The sequence below is a fragment of the Eleutherodactylus coqui genome, chromosome 9, assembly GCF_035609145.1.
Source record: "Eleutherodactylus coqui strain aEleCoq1 chromosome 9, aEleCoq1.hap1, whole genome shotgun sequence".
NCBI lineage: Eukaryota > Metazoa > Chordata > Amphibia > Anura > Eleutherodactylidae > Eleutherodactylus > Eleutherodactylus coqui.
This window is the reverse complement of record NC_089845.1, coordinates 159,608,438-159,614,953: the sequence shown is the minus strand read 5'-3', so window position 1 is coordinate 159,614,953 and position 6,516 is coordinate 159,608,438. Positions and strand designations below refer to the sequence as shown.

Here is a 6,516-nt window from a genome sequence, read left to right as displayed (position 1 = left end):
CATTATTGAGTAGGTGTTCCTAATGCAGTGATCATTCAGTGTAGATAAGAGTGGTGCTGATGTTACACAAAAAGATAAATAGAGTTTAAAGGGGTTCTGACATGAACAATGTTTTTATGCTTTAGCAGCCATTGTTCCCTGGTCTGCCTAATGGACCCAGGGAACCCATGGTTTAATGGCTGCTAAAGCATAAAAAGATAATACTTACCTGTTCTTCTGTTGTTGTTGACATCGGGGGGGTCATCTCCCAGCAGGCGCTGCTCCTCCTCTTCTGTCTGCACGAGCCGTGCCGCTCCGGGATCGCGCGCATGCGCAGTGGAGAGGTGCCCTCTGACAGGAGTCAGGATGGGCTGCGTCTCCACTGCGCATGCGCAGCACTCCGGAGTTCAGCCGGACGGACGGGCCACCCACAGCAAGCACTGCTTGTGACGTGCTTGCTGTGGCGGTCCGTCCGTTGACCTCGGAAGTGCCTGACGGACGGACCAGAGCAGGAAGCGGTCTTTTTGACCGCTCCTGCTCTGCTTTAAAGGCACAGAAGATGCCGGCTGGAGGGGACATGCCTGGCGATCGGGCCAGGCCAGGCAAGGTGAGTACAATTTTTTTTTTTTGATGTCAGAACCCCTTTAATGATAAATTCAGCCCGGCTTCATCAGTATGTAACAGGTTTGGATTAATTGCACTAGGAGATTTTTTATACATCACCTTCCTTCGTGGATTCTCTGAGCCCAAAATAAACATACTCATTTAAATAACGAGTTTCATCCTGCTAAAGCATGGGTGTTTCTGTGTGGCTAGGGTGTGGCTTGAACAGCTCAGGGGCGGAGCTTAGATTGTAAAAATTGAGTATTCTGCTTTAAATTTACTTTCTAATAACAATATTTCATCTTTTCTTCATGAACCTACAGAAATACAGAAAGGAACAATGACAGCAGAAGGGAAACTATTCATCTTCACAGGATTTGCTAATTTTTAAACTCTGTACGTAATAAACAGTTACAAGGAGACACTTACTGATTGTGGAGTAAAACTAAATGATTTATTCCTAGCGTTCTGCTGTCTGGAAACAACATTTATAGCAGCTGATAAAACCTAAAGTGTTTCTAGCGGGAGAGATTACAAGACGTCCCCAGGGGAAATGTTTTATAGAACTTTACATCAGTAATAATTTATAGTGCTTGAATTCCACCAGGATTATCAATATTATAGACATATGTTCGTTGGAGCTCGAGAATCATATTCGGCTGCTCTTGACTGTTCAGCACCCGTTGCTCAGTCAGAACGATTCCTGACATTCTCCTGTGACTCCTTTCGGTGACAAGTTGTTTCCGTCCACAGGATCCCCTTTCCCTAAATGTTTTCCTCGATCATGCCATTCTCTGTATACTCTCCACTTCGTTGCATGAGAAACCCCACGCAGTTGGCAGTGAAATCCCAGCCCCGGCTAGTCTAGCCCTCATGACCGGCCTCATTGGAAGTCGCTATGATCGCTGGATTTTTTTATCTAATGTGGATTCACACTGAAACTGATTGTGAAAGGGCCAGGGGTCATTCAATGTGGATGTGACCTGTAAGACAATACTCCATGTAGGATGGATGTAACCAACTGAATGTACCCCATCTTTGTTACGTTCATGCAAAGAGCAAATATGGTGCCCTCTACATCAAGCCATGATGGCGATAATGTCCATAATGGACCAAAATAGACATATATCACAACACCAAAACTGGAGCTGAATCTAAAAACAGGAATAAGAATGCTATCACTTACCAACATTGGCTTGGAGGATCCTGCCTAAAAGTAGGGTGATCGTCCTGATAGGAATGGCACACCGTCTCAAACCTAAGGAACCTTGCCTGTCCATTGATCATACATGGAGGATAGGCAAAAATATACTGGAGATGGAAATGCCCGCAGGGCTAAGAAAAGGCATATAACAGACAGGAGTCCACAGCCACACCAGACACAACAACAGGACATGGTTCAGGTATCTGAACACCAAAGCACGGAGGGGATCCAGGTGCCCACATACCAACAGACAGAGGGGATTCAGGCACCCAAAACCAATGCACGGAGGGTATTCAGGCCCCTGCACACCAACACACGAGGGGATTCAAGCGCCTACACACCAACGCATGGAGGGGATTCAGGCAACCACACACCAACTCACGAAGGGGATTCAGGCGCCTGCACACCAATGCACAGAGGGGATTCAGCCGCCTGCACACAAACACATGGAGGGGATTCAGGCAGCCACACACCAGCGCACGGAGGGGATTCAGGCGTCTGCACACCAATGCACTGAGGGGATTCAGGTGTCCACACAATAACGCATGGAGGTAATTCGGACAGGACATATATCTCAGACAGCTGACCACCATCAGAAGAAGGTAACAGACAGAACTAGACTCAGGTATTTGACCACAATCAGGTGGAATAAACAAGACAGGAGTTAAGCATCTGATCACTATTGGACAAGTGGCTCAAACAAGACAGGACTTAGACCAAACATAGACAACCCCAGTCAATTGTCCGAACAGCATGCATGCACACAGCTGAATAAGTGGCGCCCATGTGAGACTGGAATAAATACACATCCATCTGGCTAGGTGAAACACCTTCTTGTGGCAAATCAGTCCATACACCACAGGATATTGAAGCAGAGATGAGAAAATGGGGACATTAAATACTGAGGGATTCCTAACAGGCAACTCCCAAGAGAACTTCTACAGTGACAGGATACGCTGAGGGATTTCCAACAGACGACAACTAAAGCACCTTCTGCAGTGACAGTGAAGAGACTTTCAACAGCGTCCATAGTGTGGTCACGTGGACCAGGCTGACAAAGCGACACAACCTTGGTCCCACTCCCTGATTGCGACTGGTAATCTTCTTATATTAAGCAACAGTAGATCTACAAAGTGTTATGTTATGGGAATAAATCATATCGCTCTCCAAATCTTTGTACTGCTCCAAATTGGTTACAATGAGAAGTGCATACATGCAAAGTAACTGACAGTGACACAATGCTGGTCAATCATCAGTAAACTCCTGGCTTATTAACATCATCACAGTACAGATATACCCCAAATGACACAGCAGCAGAAGTACATACCCCATGAAATCATAAGAACTCATGATTGGCTTAGTTTGTAATGATTGACACATGTTAATGCCTTAAGGTGTGTGTTACTACTAAACACGTGATTTCTTATAAACAAAACTAGAATAGACTAATTAATATCCCTGCCCAGACAAAGGAATTCAAAGGGGGGGTCCCAGGGCTATCAGACAGCTTTTCTCCTGGGAAAGAGGTGTGGGAGTAAGTGCAAGCATCTTGCTTGCACATACCAAGGTATAATATTAAACAAATTAACCATTTAGCTGCTAGATATTTACTAAGAAGGTAGATATATTCATATATATATATATATATATATATATATATATTAGCCTAGGCTGATCTAAGAAATATATGAAAAGATATATTTCATAGAATATATATACTATTACTATGAGTTATCTCTTAAAAATAAAATTAAACTGTTCCAAAAAAAGAATTTTGATCAGCCGTAATACAATGTATCAATTTTTTGTTAATTTCCTATCAATAGAAATCTATAATATTCCCAATGCAGGAAATGTGTTGAAGAACTGGCCAGGAAATGAGGAGAACATCGTTATGAAGGAATAATTTGGTTGATTCAAAAAAACCGTGGCCGCTTCATCTCTGTGTTTGTTTAAGTGAATTAATGAGTCCTGATCTGTTCTGGACGCTCGGGGCGAGTGAAATGAAAATAGCATTCCCTTTGTAATTAACTGGAATGAACACATTCCTGAATATTTGTGAGATACACTTAATGCTTGTCGTTTCCTCTTCACCCCCAGGCGATACAGTTCCCATATGCCTCTTACACGCCGTGATGTAATATATGCATTTCTCAATGCCACTTATATCCTTCAGACTCTGGAAGCAGTTTTTTTTTTTATTTTATGTCGTCGTTATTTGGGGAGGTTTTTTTTTGCACGTTGAGTTATAAATGCGAATGAATAAAGTCATTTAATTAAATGAGTGACCTCTCCGTGCCCCTCCCCCACCGCGTCGTAAAAATTAGAATATTCAGCTGTTCTGTCTTCAGCTTTGCTCTTTCTTCTTTAGTTTTAGATTTATTTTCATGAAACAGTTCCCATTAATCTGACGGGTATAAATGGATGCCGAGAATTCGAGCACATATGGAGCATAAATAATAGTGAATCTTAAACAGGACGATTCATAATCATTTGCCAGGATGTTATGCGAGCCTTTAACATAAAAGCAACAAAATGTTTGGGGGGATACTGTGCATAAAGGATGAAAATTATAGGAATGGTGATGTAACAATTCACCAATCCCAATACAATAGTCAGGGCTGTATGATGGAGGAGGGCAAGGAGGGCAAAATTATCACAGCCTCCACTACTATTCATCTAGACGTCCTCACCATTGCTGGCTTGGTGTTAGTTGAGCTGTAATGGCAGTATTTTATACCCACAGAATGATGGCATTATACGAGCTGTATGCAAATGAGCTCTCCTCCAGAAAAAAAAAACTGTCTCTCTAGTGCCACCTATTGGAGGTACAAATCTTGCAACTTGACAATGCGTTAAATAAACTGCAGCACAGAACTTTTACTTGCCTTTTCAATGGCTTTCATGGTGTTAAGATAATGTGTTAAAACAAGTCATCAACGTTTAATTAGGACCCGTTTGACCAAACAAGATGCGTTCAGATTATCGCTGGATAGTGGGAACCTGAACGGTAATCGTTCAGTGTAAATGCCGGTAGTGACCAATTAAACAGCAATCGGCCCGTCTTAACAGGCAGTTGATCATCTATGAATGATGGCCTGTTTACTGTGAATGGAGGCAGGCAGGCCAGAATGATCTCTAACCCGATCTTTCTCCATTCACTGAGCGATCCTCGCTCCTGTGTGAAAGCACAACAGCAATTATGGGGTTACTGTTAGGCAATGAAGCTTAATTAGCGACATTAGGATGAGATGGAGATGAAGTCAGAGGAAGGACCAGAACCTGAATTAGCAAAACAAATACCAAGTGACAATTTGATGAGCCAGTGTTACTGTGGAGAAGGATTCAAAATGGCCTCCTACATAGAGCTCATAGAATCATAGAATGGTAGAGTTGGAAGGGTCCTCCAGGGTCATCGGGTCCAACTCCCTGCTCAATGCAAGATCACTAAATCATCCCAGATAGATGTCTGTCCAGCCTCTATTTGAACACTTCCATTGAAGGAAAACTCCCCACCTTCCGTGGCAACCTGTTCCACTCATTGATCCCCCTCACTGTCTAATATCTAATCTGTGTCTCCTCCCTTTCAGTTTCATCCCATTGCTTCTAGTCTTTCCTTGTGCAGATGAGAAAAGGGCTGATCCCTCTGCACTGTGACAGCACTTCAGATATTTGTAGACAGCTATTACGTCTTCTTTTCTGCAAGCTAAAAGCTAAGGAATGCTTCATGAATTTGCGTGTCCTCCTTGCTCATGCTAATCTTCTCTGAAATGTTCCAATTTTGGCATATATTTGCACAACATTTTCTGCAACATTCTTACAAGAAGTCACAACTATTACTGTGTAGTGTTGCAGTAGAGGATGCTACATTGTCTGGTGTGGGTTTTTCACCACGGCCCTGGAGTACAGCTCTCCCAATTCACCACTTTTCTTACAAGACGTTAATCCAAGAAGGTTTGTGAGCTTCTGTTCCCTAAAGCAGCTATTGGTTTACACTACATTCTACTCTCTTGTTCTCTAGAGTGAAACATCTAGAATGTTACAAAAACTTCTATAACTTTTGCTCCTCCCACTAGCTTAGTGCTGATTGGTTGCTGTGAAAGGATCCGAGTCACTGTGCTGTTTTATCCCTCTCTCTATATTATACACAAACCACCATCTTCAAGTCTAGACACCAGTAAAGTGCATAACACATTTAAAGGCAAAATTATACAATTATCGATCAGAACTATCAGTATTATTAGGTAATGGCTGCTCTGAGTCACTACCCATAGCAGAGCAGACTCTACAGTGAGGCACAAAAGGAAAGATTAGAGGTACATATAGACACGTGTGGTGTTAGTGGGGGTCTGGCATGTTAGGTAAGAAATGTACATTGGATTCTAGAGGAGACCATGCAAATATAGCGATGCTGCACTCTAAAGGAAGTACTGTCTCTCCTTGTGGAGATCACCAAGTTAGCATGAGGAGACCATGCCATGCAAACTCCTCTGGGAAATAGGGTATGCAAATAAACTATGGAACAAAGACTCTACAGTGCCACCTATTGGACGGTAGCTTCCATATGAGTTAGCACTGACTGCTAAGTAAGCTACCGTCCAATAGGTGGTGCTCCAGAGCCTTTCTTCCATCTCCGTTTTGTATTCTAAAGGACTATGAGTCCAATAACCCAAATAGAAAAAGATCAGCTCACCAGCACCACTTGTTTTCTTATATTCCATTCAGCCTGT

General features: G+C 42.8%; 1 pseudogene; it reads right to left on the bottom strand.

Moving 5' to 3' along the window:
* Nucleotides 1-5,495: 5,495 nt before the first annotated feature.
* LOC136579386 (U6 spliceosomal RNA) lies at nucleotides 5,496-5,591 on the bottom strand (annotated as a pseudogene).
* Nucleotides 5,592-6,516: the final 925 nt, after the last annotated feature.